Source organism: Eubalaena glacialis, chromosome 2 (assembly GCF_028564815.1).
Source record: "Eubalaena glacialis isolate mEubGla1 chromosome 2, mEubGla1.1.hap2.+ XY, whole genome shotgun sequence".
NCBI classification, from domain to species: Eukaryota; Metazoa; Chordata; class Mammalia; order Artiodactyla; family Balaenidae; genus Eubalaena; species Eubalaena glacialis.
The window spans coordinates 187,839,324-187,862,185 of record NC_083717.1 but is presented as its reverse complement, the minus strand read 5'-3'; the positions used below and the strand labels follow the sequence as shown (position 1 = coordinate 187,862,185).

General features: G+C 45.4%; 1 protein-coding gene across 1 annotated transcript in view; it reads left to right on the top strand.

Moving 5' to 3' along the window:
* Nucleotides 1-22,862, top strand: part of LOC133084744 (uncharacterized) — a 191,119-nt gene that overhangs the window by 76,986 nt on the left and 91,271 nt on the right. The gene's annotated exons all lie outside the window — the stretch shown is intronic.

Sequence of the window (22,862 nt, the reverse complement as noted above, 5' to 3'; positions counted from 1 at the left end):
AGAGGCTGTGAGGACGTGAGGGCCTGTGCTGACTGAGAAGTCAGAGAGAATTCTCCCGCTCTTGCAAGACTCAGTGGATGCCAAGAAAACTTGGAGAACTGGGGAAGCTGAACCAGACAGGTGTTTCTCTAGATCTTGCAAGACTCCTTGGGGAAAGAAATAGGATGCCAGGGATTGTGAGTCAGGGAAATGGTTTTTTAAGCTGAGGTCACCCACAAATTCTCAGAGTCTGCACACTTGACCTTGGCTCTGTGAGAGTGTCCTAGACCAGTGTGGTCCCCAACTTTTTGGCACCGGGGACCAGTTTTGTTGAAGACAATTTTTCCACAGACGGGGGGGTGGAGGGGGGTGGAGTTCAGGCAGTAATGTGAGCAATGGTTCAGGCAGCGATGTGAGTGATGGGTAGGGGATGGTTAAGGTGGTAACGTGACCCGCCACTCACCTCCTGCTTTGAGGCACGGTCCCCAACAGGCCACGGACCATTACCGGTCTGCAGCCCAAGGGTTGGGGACCTCTGTCCTAGAGCATTTACTGTTTATTCAGCATCCAATATGACATCTTTAGAGATGCCCCTAGGAGTTGAGAAAGGTCAAATGCCAACCAAAGAGGGTCAGTCCCTGACGGTGGCTATGTGTCAGTTTTATTGGTTGAAAACTGATCAACCAAGGTGGATAGTTACCTGGTTTTCTGAACACTCCATGCCAAATTAATTGATCTTATTGCACTGGTATAACCGGTTCTCTGGGAAGGTGAAGTTAAATCTTTTGAGACTGTTACAAACTGAATGTTTGTATCCCCCCCAAAGTGATATTTACAACTGGGGCCTCTGGGAAGTAATTAGATTTAGGTGAGGTGGTGAGGATGAGGCCCCATGATGGGATTAGTGTCCTCATAAGAAGACAAAGAGAGTTCCACCAAGTAAAGATACAGGGAGAAGGCAGACATCTGCATCTTGGAAGAGGGCCCCCATCATGAACAGAATCTGCTGGCACCTTGATCTTGGGCTTTCCAGCCACCAGAACTGTGAGAAATAAATGTTGACTGTTTAAACCACCCAGTCTAGGGTAATTTTTTATAGAATCCTGAGCAGAATAAGACAGGTGCAATGACTTACCATATTTACTTCTTATCAACTAAATAGTGATGATTGTTATGGGTTGAATTGCCCCCCACCCCTGCAAAAACCAAAAGATATGTTGGAGTCCTACCCCCAGTATCTCAGAATGTGACCTTATTTGGAAATAGGGTCTTTTGTATATTTTTTTTCAGTTTTGAAAAATTTTTATTGACATATAGTTGATTTACAATGTTATGTTAGTTTCAGGTGTATAGCAAAGTGATTCAGTTACATATACATATATATACATATATATATATATATATATGTATATATATATATTCCTTTTTTACATTCCCTTTCATTATAGGTTATTACAAGATGTTGAGTATATTTCCCTGTGCTATACAGTAGGATCTTGTTGGTTATCTATTTTATACATAGTAGTGTGTATGTTTTAATCTCGAACTACTAATTTATCCCTCTCCTCCCTTTTATACATTACTAAGTTAAGATGAGATCATTAGGGTGGGCCCTAATCCAATAAGACCAATGTCCTTATAAAAAGGGAAAATTTAGACACAGACACACAAGGAGAACATCATGTGGAGGTAAAAGCAAAAATCAGGATGATGAATCTACAAACCAAGGAACACCGAAGAGTGTCAGCAAACCACCAGAAGCTTGGGGAGAGGCCTGGAACAGATTCCCAACTCACAGCCCTCAGAAGCACCTACCCTGCTGACACACTGATCTCTGACTTGTAGTCTCCAGAATTTTGAGACAATAACTTTCTGTTGTTCAAGTTGCTCAGTTTGTGGTACTTCATTAGGGTAGCCCTGGAAATTATTCAATGGTGGTGATGAGGAGAAGGGTGGATACACCAATGAGATACCAATGTGGACCATGATGATTGCACTTTTAGAGCATAAAATAGATGGGGACAAGACCCAAGGCTTCAGGGAGAGACCATCGCTGTGTTACCTTGAGCAAATGACTCAATCTCTCTGGGCTTCAGTTTCCTCATCTCTAGAATAGGGATGACATAACAACTCAGAGGGTTGTCACTTGCCCCGACCATTAATGTGCGATAATGTACATCATGTCCCAGGCCAGGGCCAGGCCCCTAGTAAATACTCCACAATAAATAGCTCTTATGTTTTTATTCTCAAGTTCCCAGTTTACGAAACCCTTTGCAGAGACTCTGTCTAATCCTCCCAGGCATCTTGTCCCCAGCTAACTACTGTTATTATTATCCTTTTCCTCTGCAAAAACATGGAAACAACAGCTTCTGAGAGGCTTGGGTTCATGCCCCATAAATTGTTACACCCTTAACCCCGCCTGGAGACCCCAATTTTTTCCTCCAGTCCCTTGAGGCGTGTATAGCCTGGAGGAAATGTGTGTTCCACTGAAGCTGTTTAATGCGTAGATTTTATACCCTAAACAAAGATAACATTAATGAATTCATAGTCAACCTTTTCAGCCCTGTGATAGCAAAAGATTTTCAGTCACTTTAGCCCAAGCTACATTTGCACCCTGGGTCACCCCGAGAAAAGGACAACACATTAATCTTTGTCCTCCTGGTGTTGAGCAAACTCTCAAATAATCCATGGCATGGCACAAAGCAAAACTTAAAACCTTAAAACGCCATCTATCTGGTCCCCAATTAAAACATAATCTTTTTAAGCTGCCAATACCCACTGACCAGGATCAATAGAGGGGACGATTATGAATGGCGCTTCCTAGTGATCTGGTCTGACAGGGAATGGATTACTGCTGTCACGTCCAGAGGGAGGGGAAGGTGGACCCCCTCGGTAACCACTGGGTTGCAGATAACCCGGCTTCCTCTTCTGGCTTAACTGATGTGGAAATCATGTCTTATAATTATAGCCATGGAGGTGGTGCTTTTAAAATTCCTGTTAAGCCAGAGTATATTTTTCAGGAAATGAGTTAAGCCTCCATCCGGGCATTCAGGGGGGATGTTGGAACTGCATTCTCTGAGCTGGGTGCTGGGCTGAGTGTGAACAATTGTGAGGTTGTTGCCCAGATGAGTGATGTTCCAGAAACCATTGGCCTTTCTCCCGTGGACTTTTAACACATGAGAAAAATAAGATTTGAAGATGGTGTGGGATTTCACACAGGTGAGAGGTGTCTGCACTTGGATTCGGGACTCCCGCCGCTAAGGCTCTGGTCCTTTCTACATCACCATTCTTCTGATGTGGAGACCAGTTCAACCTGCTCGGAACAGCACACCTGTTAGGGCCTTTTCACAGTCCAGACATGAGCAGTCCCTGAATCTGGCAACATCCGAACCCCAAGATAGCTCAGGTCTTCTCTCTCGGAATGTTTGCCACGAATAAGGATGAGACATGTAGTCGAAGCATAATTCACACGAGCCAATGAAAACGAGAGGAACACTCTTGAGACGAGTGGAAACTCTCCCCTAGAGTCTCACATGCTCTTTCTAGGCCAGCATGATGGATAGTCAGCTGCCCCAAGCTCCTGATCTAAAGAAGTCAGCATTCTCTTATAAATGGGCTCCTCCCTTGTCATCCCTTTAAGATCTCTGCTTTTCCCGTTTTGGACACTGTCCAGACTTAGGAGGGGTTATGGAGGAGATGCTAACAGTTAGCAGGTGTCTACTGTTTAGCATCCGTGATAGCTGACTCTACGGGACTGTGCAGAGGGGAGGTGGCCGGTGTGTGAAGCTCCCATTCTCCCCTCACTGCTCGGTGCGGAGGGGGCTGCTCTTCCCAGCAGATGGACCCTCCCTTCCACTCCCTACCGTGCCTGTTTCTGGAGCATGCATTTTGGACTCATGATTTAGAATCAGGGAGTAGACTGAGACAGTCCCAGAGATGCTGAGGGATGGAGGAGATAAACCACGGGAGAGTGCTTTCTGATGAAGAACTCTCACAGAAAAGAATGGGTTGATGGGGGAGAAGAGGGGAGAGAGAGGGGGAAGGGGAGGCAGAAGCAAGCCTTGTGGGCGGGGGCAAAGGGTAGGTGGCCTCTTTTGCAGTACCAGCAACAAAACACAGGCTCTGAAGCAGTGTGGGAATGATGGAATTAGGGATGGGAAGAAACGGAACCTCAGAACTACTGGGGGGCACGTGTGTTGGATCATTTTCAGCATTTTTCAAGAGGTGCAAGTTCAAGGAGAGAGTCATCTTTATTACTTGAGCTGGTTAGATTGCTGATGTCTTTGATTGTGATTCTTTCCATGTGGGTTCAAAAGTCAAACAGGGTCTGTCTGGGGGGAACTTCTGGGTAGGACCCTGGACCTAAGGACAGCCCTCAGGACAGAGGCTGGCAGTCACATGGTCAGGGCAGGGGACCATGGCCCAGAAAAGGGGGACGTTTCCTCTAGGGAGTTATCCACAGAGTGGATGTGACAGTGACTCATCAGGGTCACACCAGCCAGACATGGCCAGGCTAGACTCCAACCCCAAGTTTCACTCCCTTTGAGACCTTGACTCTTGACCTTAGACAAGCCTGTCCTTTCTGACCACCACTCCATGTACCCACACCAAAGGGAGTGAAAAGACAATGTCGCAATGGACTAAAGATAGACCCATGAAAGACACTTTAAAAGAGAAGGCTGTACGTCCTCCTGGCACCTCTTCAATAGAGTGGGCACCTTTCCAACAGGTGAAGTCTGGGTACTCGGGAGAACTGAGCTGGACCTGGGCTGGATGGACACTGGGATGGGACATATAACCCTGATGGAGGGACAGAGTGTGTGGAGAGTGGAGATGGGGGATAAAGACAGATCAAGTTCAGATTGGTAGGGCCTCAGATGCCAAGATAAGGGCTTTGAGAAGGCAAATTTCCATGAGGACTCTACCCAGGAGGGAAACACTTAGTTCCTCGTGCTTAAGAACAGCTCAAGGGAGAAAGTCCGGCATGCCGCATTCAGCTGTAATTCTATTTCTTGTCCTGACTATCTCTCAACGTAGAAGTCATCTGATAAAGGTCTGCTTCTGACCTGCATAACATCAGATATCTTTAAAAGCCAGACTTGAGGACTTAATATAACAGTGACCTGCCGATGCTTTCAGAAAGGGTGCCTCTCTATAAAGAGCTTCCTAATTCATTAAGTGGGACAGTTATTGAGATTTTTTTTATAACTTTTTTAAACATTTATTTATTTATTTATTTTATTTTTGGCTGCGTCGGGTCTTAGTTACGGCATGCGGGATCTTCCCTTGCAGCACGCAGGCTTCTCTCTAGTTGTGGCATGTGGGTTTTCTCTCTCTAGTTGTGCTGCGCAGGCTCCAGGGCACGTGGGCTCTGTAGTTTGCAGCACGCAGGCTCTCTCATTGAGACGCTCAAGCTCAGTAGTTGCAGCACGCGAGCTCAGTAGTTGCAGCACGCGAGCTCGGTTGCCCCACGGCATGTGGGATCTTAGGTCCTTGACCAGGGATCGAACAAGCGTCCCCTGCATTGGAAGGCGGACTCTTTACCAGTGGACCACCATAGATTAGAATCTGAGAGACTTGTAGCTGGAGGTTTAAGGGAGACTTGCTTTTCCTTGAATACCCTTAGATACTGGTCCTCTCCCTCCTTGCCTCACCCCCTTCCTTTCCTCCGTTCCCCGCTCTCCCTTCCCTTTCTTCTTCTTCCTCTTCTCCTTCTCCTTCTCCTTCTTCCTCTTCTTTTTCTTCTTCTTCTTCTTCTCCTTCTCCTTCTCCTTCTCCACCTCCTCCTCCTCCTCCTCTCTCTCTCTCTCTTTCTCCAAGCAAAAATTATTTTTCATATATACACACACACTCAGAACCAGCGCCAATAAATACCTGTGACATTTTAACATCATATCCTCAAACAACTAAATAGGATTTGAAAATTGTGTATGGTTTTTTGTTTCCCTTGAATTTCAGTTTAGTTCAGTGGAGATCAAAGGAATCAGAATAAAACTCTCATTGTATGAGACAGCCGATCATGTTTAATCTTTATGAAAAAGATAGAAATAGGTTACCCAGGACGTGGGAAATATTTACAGTTTAATTTGACGAGGCTCCCAAACATCTTTCTGAGGACCATTTTCTAAGGAATCCCTCCATCTGTTGTTCACTCATGGGTCAAAGGAGAATGTTGAGTGGGAAGAGCGGTCCCCAAGCTCTCGGGCCCACACTGGGCCTTGCACTGTCCCAGCAGTTAGTTCTTACACTTGCCTATCATACAGGTACAATGAGCCATTTTCCCAGGTGATTAGCCAAGGCCGAGTGAATGAGGGCGGGTGCTTTGGGCTGCAAGGATCAAAAATAAGCCTGTATCTGGCTTAACTAACAAGGAGCGTTCTTGGTCCCTGGGTCCAACCCTTTTCCTGCTACCTTCCATTGGCTCTGTCTTCCTGTTTCAATATCCATCAAGGCAGGATAGCTGCCATGGGGCTTTCTCATTCACATTTAGAGGGCAAAGAGAAACTAGCTCCCCACGGCTTTCTCCGAAGAATGAAGATGCTTAATTCCCAGAAGACCTAGATGTGTCCCTCTGGTTTCATTGGCCAGAAACCATTGGTTTTCATTACCTTAAGCCCATCCATGACTGGACCATTCCCAGGGGCCTGGGATTTCCATGATGGGCTGGGGGCAGTCAGCCGGGAAGGTCAGGATCTGGTGGCGTCCACCACAGTGAGCACTTCAGGCACTCAGCTGGGAGGTGTCTGAGAGCCCTTGGTGTTGATGAGTCACTAGAAATTAATGATAAAATATATAACATATGCAGCAAGTGTTCTGTGTGCTGTGGAAGTATCTGAAAGCATCCAACAATTTCATTAATAGGATTTTAAATACTGTTTTCCTGCCTTACAAACTGACCCAGGTTAGACAAAAGAAATTATTGGACCTTCAGGGAAACACATCTCACACACACATACACACACACACACATTATTGAAAGCTCAGAAATAGACCAAATGAAAACCAATGTCTATATCGTGGAATTTTTTAATGTTAGTAGAAACCATGGAGGCATTATTAATCTTAAAAATTACACTTAATTTATTAAAAAGAAATACAGAACAGTGCCTCCAAAGAAGGAGGATATTGTAAATGTTAAAATGCTGAAGGGTGAGATATAAACAATTAAACAACATGGTCATGAAGTAATTATTTTGCTCAGTTAAATATTTGAACTTATTTTTAAGTGGGCCAATGTCTTTCACAATAACATATGGACTAAAGCTGACCTTTATTGGGAACCCGTTAAATGCAGACCCAGGTCAGGTACATCACCGGCATCAATCATCTCCTTTAATCTTCATATCACCTGAGAAGGAGGTGCTGTCCCCATTTATGAATGTGTTTAAAGACTGAACCTCAGGGAAGTTCCTTAAGTTTCCTAAGACACCCAGGTAATGAGATCTCAACTCCAGGGCTGGATCATCTAACTACCATGCGACCATGATGGAATTCTCCAAGGCCCATTAAACTAGATTTGGTTCATGGATTTATTCATTTATTCACTGGTTAAAATTATTAATAGTGTCTTTTGCATTCCAGGCAGGCATTGTGTTGGCCTCACCAGGAACTACTTCACTGGGGGAAAACACAGGCACAGAGGAAGCTTCACTTTGACATTTCATTCTTCCAAAGGGCCACAACTCAATACACAGCCTATGATCTCACTTGTCAGAAAGGTATTGCTAATGTTGTCCAGAATTTCCCACTTTTATGTCTCTATGGTTGCAACAATTCAATACGGTTGTCTGGAGTCTTGACTTTATCAATAAATATTTTTTTAAATCGTCCTATTAGAAAAAAATGTTAGTAGGCACTAATATATGGGTATATGATGATTTGTCCTATTTGGCTATTATTGGAAATGTATGTGGCTTTCACAAATTTCATATTACAAATACTACTGCATTAGATATATTTATATATAACTTTCGACTACAGGTCTCTAGGTAGAAAAGTTATCCAGAAATTTAATTAAGGTCAAAGGATAGGAACATCTCAAGGGCTCTTAAAGATCTGTGTGCTGAATTGTTGTTCCGAAGTCACAGGCGAGCATGCCCAATTCAGCCCAAATAGGCCCACGTAGAGTGTTAGGATGACAAATCTTTGGGATTGGATGTAATAGGACCTTCTTGGTTTCATGTATTCTAGGGTTTAGTTGTATGCATAGCCTCATGTGAGTGATGGTAATTGCTGGTATAATGACCAGCACTTTCTTTTTAGAGGGTCACTGATACATGTTCACCTAAATGAAATTACACTGCCAGGTCAACCAAGTTATTTGTCAGGGATGAGTTCGCAAGCCCTCCCGGTGACCTTTGGCCAGGGATGAATTAGGAACAGCTGAGTCCATGCCCACGTCCAAAACTTACAGAGGCTTAAATTTCTCAGGAGCAGTTTCTCCTTTCCATTCCAGTGACTGGAATACGGAAAGTGACAGATGATTAAATTAAGAAAAAATAGACACTCTTCCATCGCTTTGACATTGCTTCCAAAATGTCTTCAGAATAACAAAAATTATTCTGCAAGCCCCTCCCTGCCTTTGACAGTGATTACAATCCCAGGTCATTCTACGATCCCATGGTCCTCCCCAAGTAGAGCATCAGACACAGAGCAGGTGCTCAGTAAATAGGTGATGGATTAATCAATTCATATCTGAGTCCAAATACTTTCCTAATGGCCAGGCTTCACTTGCAACAATCCTCCTCTATTTTCATTTTGAAGCAGAATTACTTGAGAGCTTCATATCAACCTTAAATTTTTAAGGAAAGGCAATTATCTTCAGCTCCTATATAGAGCAGGACCAGCAAGCTATGGTCCAAGGGTCACATCCAGCCTACCCACAGCCTAATTCTCCATGAGTGAGAGCTGAGAATGACTTTTACTTTTTTAAATGGTTGAAGAAAATCAAAAGAATAATAATATTTGGGGAAAACTGAAAATTATATGAAATTCACATTTCAGTGTCCATAAAGAAAATTTGATTAGCACACAGTCACACCTATTCATCTACATTTTGTCTACAGCTGCTTCCACGCTTAGAAGGCAGAGTTGAGTGGTTTTGACAGAGACCAAACAGCCCCATAAAGCCTAAAACATTTATTATCTGGCATTTTACACAAAGAGTTTGCTGACTCCCGACATAGAAAAGTCATCTTGTTTAAAATATGTAATAATTGAATAAAACAAAGTAAAATGTGAACGGAGAGAATTTGTGCACCACCCCCTAATAAATAGGGAGGGAGGGAGAGAGAGAGAGACCTGTATCATTAAGAAGCTATCAGACATTCTTTTTTTGCTGTTCTTTTTTACTCTACGCTTGACTTTAAAAAAATATATACATCTGCCAGAGAATACAAGTAGAGTGGTTCAGAAAGAGGAAGTGGTTAAAAAAAAGCAAATGCAACAAATTTCAATTTTTTTAATAAATGAAATGGAACAAAAACATAATAAAACAAATATTCTAAAAATGATTGCAGAAAGCCATCAGGCTGAAGTCAGTTTTGACACAGGCTCGCCTTGCTTGGCTGGTACTAATTCCCTAATGAAAAATATGGGATTGACCTTCAGAAGAGATTTAAAAGGCCTTAAAAAACCATCCAGGGGGCCAGTCAGCCTCTAAACACAAACGTGTCCCCTCCCGCCTCCCTCCTGTGCTAAAGATTGCCCCTCAAAGTCAGCAAGGAACTTACAGTAATGGATTTCAAAGTCAAGACTCTAATGCAAATCTAAGCATTTGCTTATACTCTCTCCGAAGTCTCAACAGATTAAGTTTGGGAGTATTTTCATAGATCATATCTACATAATCTAATAGAGGTGATTTCAGGAATACAGAGATGTTTCCTGCCATGTACCTGCCAAAGTGCTACCCCTCACCAGCAACGTCAACAAGGTATACGTTTCTGTTCAGATTTTTTTTTATTTCACCCACTTTATAAAACGATGTTGAAGGGTTTTAAATAATATTCTGCTTCTGTAGAGAGGTCTTTGTCTTGGCAAAAGTACTAGGGAGAAACGGGCGATTCTAAGGATAAGGGACCCTGGTCTCTATTAAGCTTCTGTAACGTAATTGACTTTGTTAAAGGGCACTTAGGCATCGTGTGATTTACATCTCAGGAGAGCTTAATACATCACCCACTCGAGGTTCCACTTGTTTAAATATTTCATCTTAAAAGGTGCAGCAGACTCGTAACTTCATCAGCACCCACCCTTCTCCAGCTGAAATGGATTCTCTAGCCCAATCATTACACCCATGACTCCAAGCAAAGGAAGTCATTTTGCCTCTTCTTTCGACAAGGGAACCTGGGCTGTCACATTACCTATTTCCATCAAGTTAAACAAGGCCTGGGTGAGATTTTCCCAGGCTGATGTCTTTGGTGGGGATAGGAAAAGATTAGACCCTTAAAACTTTAATTTTCCTAATGTAAGTCATTTTTTCAGATGTAAAGTGTGTCAGTGCGTGCAGGTCAGTGGGAGGGGGCAGAGAGGACAGCATCTCACATGCTCAAGTGCAAGCTGTGAGCACGCCGGGGCTCACTCCCAGTTCCCCTGCTTATCCCCTGTGTGGTCTTGGTTTTGTTACTTGACCTCTCTGAGCTCCCTTCTCCCTGGAGTGAACTTAGGCCAATAATACTTGAGCCTTGCCCGATGGCTGCATACACCCGATGGTGACCACCAGGCTCTGCTGGGGTTGGTGTCACAAAGCCAGCCAGCTCAGGTCTTCCAGGAGCTGCAGGGAGGGCTCTTCCTCGTCCTGAGTTCCCACCCCCTCAGAGCTCATGCGACGGGAAGGACCCAGACCACAGGCAAGTGAGCAGACAGCTGAACCAGACCCTGCCAGATAATGCTAAGAGCCAAGAGGAGAACCAAACCGGAAGACCCAACCAAGAGTGATGGTGATGGGGAGCTGCTTCTTTAGGAAGATAAGCAGCGTCAGCCTCACTGAACACAGACCTGAGAGGAAGAGAGGGACCCACCAGGTACAGAAGTGGGGGACCAGCATTCCTGGCAGGGGGAGAGCTGATACCAGGGCCCCAGGCAGGCTGGGCAGGCTGAGAACCAGTGCAGGGGGATCACTGGGACAGAGTGGGAAGGGAGAGGAGGAACCCAGACAGGCTTCAGGTGATGTTGAGACCCACAGGCCTGGGAGACTAGCTTGGATTTTATCCCAAGGGCAGCGGGAATCCACTCAGTGGTATCAGAATGGAAATGACGTGAATGAGTCAATGAATGAACGTGAATGAAGGAATGAGGCCCATGAAAGAATTTTCTAAAAGCACTATGCAAATATAAACACACACACACACACACACACACACACACAGGAGTTGTGTCTTCACTGTCCTTTTATTCTGTGCAAGCCCAAATCCAAGGGAAGGTTATGTCTGGAGCCGATGCAGAGACTGAAGTGAACTCAGTCAAGGCTAGCTTGGGATATTGAGAGAGATCACCTATAAAGGAGGCAAAGAAATACCACAGGGAGTTAGTCATCCTTCTGTGGGCTAGATGAGCTGATGCCCCTCAGTGCTGAGTGTCTTTCTAAAGGACCCCTTTAAAGACCACATCAAGAGCCGCCCAGATCACAAATGTACACTTCCAGGGTAATTTGTGTAAACGGTTGTAACGTTACGTGAATGAACCCCTGTGGCTTGGAATACAGCTTCCAGGGAACACCGACCTCAAGGATGCTGTATCTCAAGGAACTGAGACGATCATGACTGCTGGTGTCAAAGTAGCTTACGCAAGCTTAAGTAACAAGTAATTATCACATGTCAGTGATATGCAAACTTCTGTGAAATGTGAGACAGCAAAAGGACATTTTTTAAAATCACTATTTTATATTGTATGTGATCTTAAGTATACGTTCGTAGATTAATAAATTGGTTATCCCTAGTTGATTTTCCGAGTAGTCAAAACACTTCGGTGGGAATCTTTTCATTGAGAAAATAAGGAATGACCCAATATTTGAGGTCATCTCTCTAGCATGTGCAACTTACAAAAAACTCACCCATGTGGTCGTTTCTAAGCCAGCGTGTGTTTGGTCGACTACTCCTCGTATGAAAATGCCAGGAAAGATGTGGGCACAGTGTCTGAAGCAGACCACGTGAGCTGGACAGTCTCCTGCCTTCCCTTCCTCCCACCCCTCCCATTCCTCCTCCCTGTCCTCTTCTCTGCCCCTTCCCACACGGCAGAGGCTGGAAGCCCAGAAGCTGCCTTTCTCAGCCCCAGGATGCCCCAGTAGGTCCCTGCAATGAGAGGCACTCCAGGGAGATCCGGAAGGTGGGAGAGAAGCAGGAGCCTCTATCGCCCTTGCAGGAACATCAGGCACCCCGGCTTCCACAAACAGCTGACACGAGGTCTTACCACTGACCGGCGCTTGGGCAGCCCACAGTTTCAGCTGAGACTCCTGGCAGCCGTGCCCACCATCTCTGCAGTTCTGAGTTCCCAAGCGCCAGCAGCAGCTTCCATGATCTTTACAAGGCCAGCTCTTCCAATCATCCCAAAGCCCCCAATGCCCTGTAAGTCCCCTCTTGCTCGGGATACCCAGGGTCACTTGGGTTTGTCCAACCCAAGCCTTGCTGATACAGGATGTCAGTTACTCTCTCTGATCCTGCCTTGAGCTCATCTTGACTTTGGTTTTTGGTCCCTGTGGGCTCCCGGCACCCACCTGCTTCCCTTTGTTAAAACCTTAAAGCTGCAGGAAATGGATCTGGGAATGGAAAGCAAGTTCCCCATCACTGGTGGTGTACAAGCAAATGCCAGAGCGTCACTCACCAGGTATGTCATGCAAGGGACCCCCAGGAAGGGAGTCCTGCAGGTCCACCAGTTAGGGAGTTTACCCCATGCTGGAGCCAGAAGTACCTGAAGAGGTCCGGCTCCTGGCTTGGGACCCCTTCCAACTCTGTTCCCTGGGTGTACAGTTTACTCCAGCCCTGGAAATTAATCTGTGCCTGCCAGCCCAAGGCAAGTCCAATTTCAGTGCCAAGTCACCCCAGCCTGTGGTCATAAGGAAAATATGCCTGAAGGCAAAGGAAAAGCTATGAGGGAGAGAGAGAGAGAAAGTGTCTTTACAAGCCACAGCTTAGTGGAGATAATCAGCACCTCTGCCCTTCCATCCCTGTTTGGCTGGCTAACACTTAGTTGAAACATCCACCCCTGGGAAGCCCTTCTCGCGGTCACCACCAAGCCAGGCTGGGTATCCCTGTTCTAGCCGATCGTCTCTGTGGCACTCATGCCTCACTGCTGCCACTGTCAGTAGAGAAGGCGTCGTTCCCCAAAGCCAGCATGTGTTCAAGGGAGCAAGAAAGTGTCTGTTTCTTTATATTTCCATAACTCAGCTGCCTCTCTAATATAATAATCTCCCTATATTAGTAAAAGTAAATGTAGGCTCTGTGCTCTGACATAGAGTCCCCCAGGTATTGCCTTGAATAAGAGAGAAGTTTACATCTCTCTCACACACCCATCCAGAACAGTAAAGGGTGCCCTGGGTCTTCACATGGGGGTCTGAGCTGGTGGGTGTCCTGGCCACCCTCAACAAGCGGCTTCCATCTCTGGGTCTAGGTTGGGTGCCCCAGTTGCTCTCGGCCTTGGGTCTGAAACTGTACACCTTGGAGGGTGGGGGAAATGTAGAGAGCATGTGGCTTCATCTTAACTATATACAAGAAACAGAAGTTGCACATGCTTGTCCTAACAGCCCATTATCCATGGGCAAAGAGCATCGTAATGGCCCCCACTGACGTCCATGGCATCCCCGAAACCTGTGAATATGCTACCTTACATGGCAAAAAGGACTTTAAGATGTGATTAAGGTTAAGCAAGTATCCTGGATTATCCAGGAGGGCTCAAAGTAATCGTGTGAATCCTTAAGAGTGGCAAAGCCTTCCTGGCTCTAATTGGTCAGAAAAATGTCACAGCAAAGAAAGGGTCAGAGAGATGCTGGCTTTGAAGATGGAAGAGGGGGGCCACGAGCCTGGGAACTGGGAATGCAAGCCCCCTCTGGATGCTGGAAGGGACAAGAAAATGGATACTCCCTTGGAGCCTCCAGAAGGAACATGACCCTGCTGACACCTCGAAGTTAGCCCAGTGAAACCCACGTCAGACTTCTGACCTCCAGAAATGTAAGAGAATAAAAGTGCGTTGCTTGAAGCCATGGAGTCTGTAGTAGTTTGTTACCACAACAGCAGGAAGCAAATACACCCAGTCACATGACCTACCTAGCTGCAAGGGAAGCTGGGAAATGTAGTCTCTGGCATCTTTGGTGTCCTTCTCCCTCCCTCGAGTAACAGTCTCCCTCCTGCACCCGTCTGGGTCCCCAGGAACCCAGAGCATGAGCTCTCTGCAGCCACCCAGCCCGTGTATGCAAACAAACTACAGTCCAGAAAAGAAGTCTGCACAGCGGAAGAGACGCAGGACCAAACCCCACCTGTTGTTTCTCACCACAGGGCTGTGAGCAGAAAGCCTGCCAGGTGTCACCTCCCAGGATGCCAGCTGGAAAGCAGGCACCAGAACCTTCTAGCCTCAGCTCCCCAGGTTGATCAAGGCTCCATCAGTCCCCACCCACCTTAGCTGTGGCCTGAGGAAAAGAGCCGGTGTGGATCCCTTCTCAAAGATGCACCAACATCCCACTGTCCTGTGCCCCCTCTCCACAGCCCGCTCCAAGCCTCTTCATCCTGTCTGTGAGTGCATCTTCTTCCAGGTCTCCTGGAGAACAGACGTGGTGCTGCCTCACCATTTCTGTCTGACACTCCATGGCCGCTACAAACGCCTGCTGCAAAGACGGCCAGATGAGGACGCCCAGCCCATTTGCAAGGAGAGGAAACTGAGGTTTGGTAGGTTACATGACTGGCAGATGTAATCCCTCAGCGGCTGAACACCCTTGGCCCTTCTACTTCAGGATGGGACTCTGGGCAGACTTCCAACGGCCGACGTTGAGGCTCTCAGCTGAGGGGCTGCCTTCACAGCCCAGACAGCTGATCATCCAGGATGTACGGGCTGGAGTTAACCCTCCCCTCCCTCCCCCAACTGGCTCCCTCTCTCATAGTGGATGGTTCTAAGGCAAAAGCATCCTATGCTCCCAACACACGGTGTTGATGCCTCACATCTTCCCTTCCCTGTGTCCCCTCTTCACCACCCTGCGTGTGTTCCTGGACCCCCCAGGGCTCTGCCTCTAGGGAAACCCAAGCCCACATGCGTGACTTGCCAAAAAAGACAGGGCTAGTAAGTGACACGGTCAGAACTCAGCATGGGGGGCAGGGTCTGTGGACATACACTCGAACAATCACCATGACAAACCAGCGCTGCCCAACTGGGGAGAACCCAGGGTCCGTGCCTTCCAGCGATTTCCCCTCCACTGAGGGAAGATCACACATCTCCGTTCCGCTTGGCCAAGCAGATTCTCCTCTCAGGCTCTCCCCTGAGAACCAGCGCCCACATCCAGCATCTAATTGGGTCACTGGCCACCCAGGTAGATCACTTACCATACACCAGCCACAGAGGCTACCAAGAAGGAGGAGAAGAGTTGGCCCTAGAGGTGCTCTGGGAAGGGGCAACACACAAGGAAACAGGAAAACTAACAGCCACAACCATTTCCTGGAGTCTGATATAAACAGGGCAAAGGGAGCAATAACCCAGGCCTCTGAGGGAGGTTTTGAGAATTAAGTGAGAAAATGGGTATTTTCACAGTTGCTGGCTTAGCGTAAATAGCCAATTACCTTCAGCTTTCACCATTATTGTTTACATACTCATTCATCCATATGCAACAATAATACATCACAGCAAACCTACAAATCTGTTATGTTGTTCCCATTTTACAGATGGGGAAACTGAGGCCCAGAGATGTTGAGAACTTGCCTGAGGTCACACAGTGCTGCCCTCTTGGGCTCTGATGCCAAGTCCTGAGCTGACATTTACTCATTATGCACTCCTAACATCACTAACATACTCCCTGAATATTACTTGGGGTAACATTTGCAGTGCAGCCTCTGTTTTTGCATTTCTGTAAGTTTTCCACACAGCAGGCTCATGGCTGAACTCATGAGAGTGGACTTCTCGGGGAGGCGGGAGAGAGAAATGAGGGCCAGGTCACCACCTGCCTTAGCTCTGGATACACAGCCATTTTTCCCCTAGGCCTGGGTGTTTCCCTGGCTCTGTGTTAATAATCGATTAATGGGCAAAGCCTTCATATAATTCCAAGCAGCTCAGTGCCTCCCTCTCCCAGGTAGTCCTGGAGTTTCAGAGGCAATCCTCCCCTGTGCGTATACATCAAAGGCAGGAGGTTAATGGGGATGCCCACCAAGCTGCAAGGAAATGAGATACCTCCCAAGTGGATGGGGGCAGCAGGACTTTGCCATCACCCTCTGCATCCACTGAGATGAGAACAATCAGGGATGTGTGGATGGTGAAACTCTACTGATCCTCTGGGGTCTGCACACCAGCTAAGCTACCAGACAGCACTCTTGTTTTGGGCCCCCTTTACTCCCCTCTCCCTCATACATCACCTCCTTTGGGAAGCCCTCCTTGTTTCTTCCGGCCCAGCACAATCCTCCTGCAGCCCGTGCCATCTCTCAGTGCCTCTTGGTGACATCCTCTGGTGCAAGTACTTCTTTTGCCAGCTGTTTATGTCATCTCCCCAGGAAGCTCTGTGAGGACAGGAGCCAGAGTTTATACCTTTGGATGTCACCACCCAGCAAATAGGGCGTGGCAAATAACAGGTGTGCCAGAAGGTATTTGTTGATTGAGTGGTGAACTCCTATGCATCCTTCAAAACTTAGAAGCCAAGCACATACTTCAGGACGCCTTAAAAGGAAGGACCAGGAAGACTAATTTCTGGTTCCCAGCTTCCAGCATGGAGTAGATTATGGTGTCGAATATGCATCGTTCTCACTCTCAAGCCTTTGACTTACTCTCTTCTTCTGAAACATGGGGGGGATACAGGGTACTACAATAAGTCTTTTGCAGTGAGGGGCTGTGTGTCTCTTCTTGACATCTCTGTTCCCTAGCACATAGCAGGTTCTCAGTAAACATTCCATTATAGAATGACTTGATGAAGGCATGAGTCCCCTCTTTCTCCTCCTCAGCACCCATTTACTTATTCAACCAAACTTCAGGGGTCCCTGACATACACCAGCACTGTATTGGCCCTGTGGACAGAGGAAGTTACACAAACAGTCTCTGCCCTCAAGGAGGGGGAAGGAAAGATACTAATGGATGGTGAGCCTGGGTTTTTTTCCTTTAATCCACGCAAGTGTTTCATACGTTAGATTATCTCATTCCGTTTTGCCAATAAGAAAAAAGGATTAGCCCAGCAAAGTCAGTTGTCCAAGGTCATAAGACTAATAAGTGATGGGCCTTCTGTTTGAATCAAGGACTGTCTGACCCCAAAACCCATTTCACTGGGCTTCCTGACTAGAGGAAGAGTTAAAACGATTTTTAAAAGAAAACAAACATAATAGTAAGCAGGTGGGTGTGAAGGCTCAAGACAGAAAGGCAAATAGCTGCAAGTGATCAGGAAAAGGACAGATTACCACTGGTGGGGTCAGGGAATAGATGAGCAAAGGAGGGAGAAGCAGAGAGACAGGGAGAGCAGAAACAAACCAGCCCTGGATGGTAGGGACAAGCCCTCCCAGGCCATCACTGAGGATTGTTCAAGGGTGTGCACTGCACAAGGGGGCCATGGCTAAGGGGGCGTTATTCCCACCCCAGATAATGACAATGTCCTCCACGAAAATCTCCTGACAGATGGAAGTCAAGTGCTTTGTGGAAAGGGACATCTTTTCCTAATTCACCCAACGGGGCTGACAAGGCTGGAAGCAGCTCTGGCCACAGCTCAGATTTCAGCCCCAGGGTGATGATGCATCAGAGCAAGGAAAGTTCTACCAAAGGGGCCAAGAGGGAAGCTCAGTTCTAGGATTCAAGACAGACAGAGCTGGGACGTGCTGGGAACAGGGCGCCTGCTGTTTACTGTCATCCATATCCGTGGTGCCAGATAACCACCCAAATGTCCAACCCCAGCGAAATAGTTCAGTGAATCACCTACACCCACAACATGGGGTCCTCTACAGCCATTTTTTAAAAACCACATTCTCAAAGACATCTTAAGAGCTTCAGAAAATGTTCATGCCATAAAACAGAGTGAAAAAATCAAGATGAAAAAACTTATACAAACCTTCTTGTGTGTATGCGCATTATCCATATGCACAAATAAAAATAAATAATCTCAAAGTTTTCCCTAATGCACATGTATGAATGCGATGATTAAACATAAAATTTTAAAAATGGATAGTTTTCGAAGGACCTAGAACTCTTTGTTTCTGACTTGCCGTTGGGGTCCAGCAGCCCAAGTCCAGGACTCCGGTCCCCTGAAACAAATCTGTGTCCTGGCTAAAGGCTCATGGCATGCTCCTCCAAGGTGACAGTGTGGGTCCTACGAGACTACAGTGCCCTGAATGTTCCCTACTTTGGTGTGATATCTATTATCAGCTTTGAGGAAAAGGTACCCTATCACTGCACATCAAAAAATCCCCGTGACATAGGCAGTATGCACTCCCCATGTAACAACACAACTGGAACCCAGGCACTGTGACACTAGAAAGTAATGATAGTGTTGGGGAGGGGTGATTAAAATAATTAGAATGGACTTTAAAGTCACCAAAGGCAGCTAGGAGAGAAATCTCTCTTACAGGCCTTTCTGGGGCTGAGCTGAGGAGATGGAGGGGTTCTGAAGGGTGGCTGGCTGGAGAAAAAAGGGAAAATAACCAGCAGAAAAGATGTGGGAATCTCAGAGCTGGAAGGGGCAGGAGATAGACAGGCGGGGAACCTCACCCTGGCACAGTGTGGAGCCACCCTGGGAGGGCAGATGAGGAAACACCCAGGATCTTCAGTTTCCCATCGAAACCTGACTGTCACGACCCCTGCTCCTCTGACTACCAGGACAGAACTTTCTGAGCTCTCCCTAGCCCACTACCTTTTCTCAGGAAATGTCTTTTTTAATTGACCTTTCTAGTTGCAAATCTTTCCCAAAAGATATTAAAAAATTAGAAATTCAATTTCACCCCCCAATTTCTCCCCCATCACGAGAGCTATTTTCATTCTCCTGTTCCCTTTTATCTTTTCCACATTCCAGTCTCTCCACCTGGGCACTGCTGTTTCTTCCCTTTTACCTGATGAAACCCTGCTCTATCTTCAGCCCACACTTTGGTGGTCTTTCCAGCCCTCACCCGTTGGTTCTGAGGCCCTCCTGGGGCTCCCCAGTTCCTGACACACACAGCTGTCACACACCAACCGCCCTTCTGTGAGCTGCTAGCAAGGTGGGCCGTGGGCATTCACGTTACACCTTCTCCGCTGAGCCCAGGCCCAGGCACACTATGTTGTTGAAAAGAGAAGCATTTAAACTCGCAGGAATCATGGCACAAAACATATCTGGGGGGGGGTCGATTTTTCCCTCAACATTCCATCCGTGTCCATTTTTCAACAAGCAAATCCTACTTAACATTTTTGTTTTAATTTTATTGGATTATAGTTGATTTACAATGTTGCATTAGTTTCAGGTATACAGCAAAGTGATTCAGTTATACATATATACTAACCCTACTTAACATTTTTAATGGTTGTATAACATTCAATCCAATCCCCACTCCACACACATTTATGAAGCGTCTGCTGTATGCAGGCACTGTGCAAAGGACAAGCAATCCAGAGGGACATGGTTTGCATCCTGCCCTCTGGCAATGAGAGCAGCCCACCTGCATTCACTGTTTCAGAGGACGGAGAAGTGTAAGTGTTCACATACACTAACCCACCCCTTTGACAGATGGGAAAACAGAGGCACAGAGGCAAATCATGCGCAGAGACCTGTCTAGTACCTGGAATCCAGACCCACAGCCCAGGCCTCTCCCCAGCACACTCCCCCATCCACACAACAAAGGAATGTGCTTCTTTATTAGTTAGACTTCTACAGAGCTCTAAATCAAACCAAAGCATCCAAAATTTTAAAGTTTGATCAGCTGAGAAATAAGGATATTAAATATGATTCAATATGATTGCATTTGAGGGTACAGACTGTTCTTCCATTACCTGCTTTGATTAAAAAGCTATCTGAGCTGTGAGGTAGAAAAGTTAAATGTGACAAGATAAAAAAAAAAAGCCTCATTCCTACTTTTTGTAAGAAAATAGCATTGTTTAAGGTGTGATCGTCACCACGTCGAGAACACATGAGTTAGCATCTGCAGTTAATATTCTTCTCACGCTTCTTAATTGAGAAAAATAAAAGCGATTAGGAAGAATAAAAAGTTATTCCTATGATTCTTTAGGGAACATAAGATAGGCTACATTTTTTTTAATGGAACATAGACCAGAAGCTCATATTCCTGAGCTGAAATTTAATTGGCGCGATACTGAAGTTTAAAGAGTCATAAAGATTTTGGTCTTTGGGTTACGAGGGGAAAATTACCCATAACATTGTTTGGATTATAATATTTTAGCTGCTATCCTGGTCTATCTCTTCTTCCTGAGATGATGATGATTATTACTGTTCTGATTATTTCTCACGTTCAGCCCTTCCCCTCTGAGTTTTGCGAATGGTGATGAACTTGGGGGAACTTATCAGAATGGCTGGGAGGTTATGTGGATCAAAACGGATCTGGAGAAAGCAATAGTACGGTGAAGTACAAGGAGGCTGTTTTCAGCAATGCCAAATGGCATATTCTTGAGAGATAAGATAAATGACCAAGAAAGAGAGAGAGAGACAGAGCAAGAGAGAGCACGCCTGGGTAACAGCTCACTTATCTCCACCTTCTAATTGAAGAGTTGGCTGGGACTCAAAATGTGGTGCTGACCCACTTCAGCCCTCAGGATGCCACATCACCACCAGAGGGAAAAATGATCAATCACAAATTAGCCTTACATGAGTGTAGCCTGAAACTGTCATGAAGGGAACGGGGGGAAAAAGCTATAAAAACGGCTTCTGTCAAAATCATTCAAAGACCTACAGATCGTAGAAATCTAGTGGTGACTGTCAACTTGTACATTACTACCAAAATTAGAAAATGTTTCAAAAACGTGAAAACTGGACTCAGCCTCCAAATGTACATGAACTTGGCCTTGGCTAATTCTTTTGCAGCAAAAGTATGGAATGACTTTGTTTCCCCAGCGCTGTGACAGTAGGGACTTAAACCCGGAGGACTCACTTCACCCAGAGAAGTGTCAGGATGTAGGACTGCCAGATTCAGCAAGTAAAAAATACAAGATACCTGGTGAAATTTGAATTTCTTTTAGTCTAAGTATGTCCCATGTAATATTTGGGACATACCTGTACTAAAACATTATTTATTATTTATGTAAAATTCAAATTTACTGGGTGTCCTGTAGTTTACTTGGCAGCCCTCGGCAGGAGGCAAGCTTCGTGCCAGCCCTCTCCTTGTCTTCCCTGCATTTGTTCCCGGGGTTCCCATAGCTGGGCCCCAGAAGATGCACAGAAGACTCAGGCTGGCTGGGGTCACAGGCGGGAGGGGCGTTAATATGAGCAGGGGGGATGAGGACAGGACCTATTTCTGAGAGCACAGTCTGCAGTCCTAAGGCAAGCGCTTCAGGAAGCCCCCCAGTGTCTTGATGCAGAAGAGGAGCAGAGGGTCCTTGGGGCCCCTTGTGTGGAGTCACATGATAGGTGCTGTGTACTAGGTTCAGGCTTTTGAGGCAGCTCAAAAGAGGCTGAGCCTTTATATTCCTCCCTCATTTAGGCACCTGCCATCAGGCGAATAACTTTGCTTGCAAAGGGTCCAGGTAAGAGATTATCGAACTTACATGTGCATAAACATCCCCAGGGAGACTTGCTAATAATCCAGAGACCTGGACCCCATCCTTCAGAACCACCGATTCCAATAGTCTCAGGTGCACCTCGTAATCTGCATTTTAAATAAGTAACCCCCCAAACACACATACACACACGCCCCACCAGGTGAAAAATACTGACCTGGGTTTTAGGCTCTCCCTAAACACAGACCAAAAAAGACATTAATTTAAAATAAAATATTATTAAAAGCATTTTCTCCAAAGATCATATCACTCATTAATTTGGCATTTCACAATTTGATTATGGCTAGGGTCTCTTTTAACAACATGATGCAAAAATCAGAGTCAAGAGTAATATTTCTACAAGTGGATGATTCTTAGAGAAATCAGTTTTCTTGTCCCAGCCTGTATTTTTGTTTCTTAAACTTAATATAATTTTCCCCACTATGAGGACCAATTTGAACTATTTATAATAGTTTAATAATAGGAATATATGTTACTTCTGTGCTTGTGAGATGGACATAATTACAGAATTTTAGAATTATAATAGAAAATTATAACATAAAAAAATTACAGAATTTTAGAATGGAAAAAGAAAGTGATAACTTACAAAACTGTAAGCATTACTTGAAGGGGCATTTTCCTATATTTTCTCCAAAGTAAGTATATAAGTAGTATTATTATACATAATAATATGTAATAATACAAATGTATTATTAAATTCTTATATAATATTATTAGACACACCACTATGGATTGCTAAAAAAACAAGATATTCTCTTCAATGAATCTATGTTAAAATACAAGAGGGACCTTTGCCTTTACTATTTGGAGAGTGTCACATGACCTAGGCTTTGGTGCCAAAAAAAAACACAATTATTTTCCCACAAGTTTTTAAAAGAGCCTACCTAGGAAAATATTTATGTTTTAAAGGTATACAAAAAATAATTTGAAGGTGTACAGGAAGTTCTTTGGCTATGTTAAATATAGCACATCGATAGTAATATAAAACTTCATCTAAAGAAAATAAATTGAAAATTGTGATGAGTGGTGATACAGGT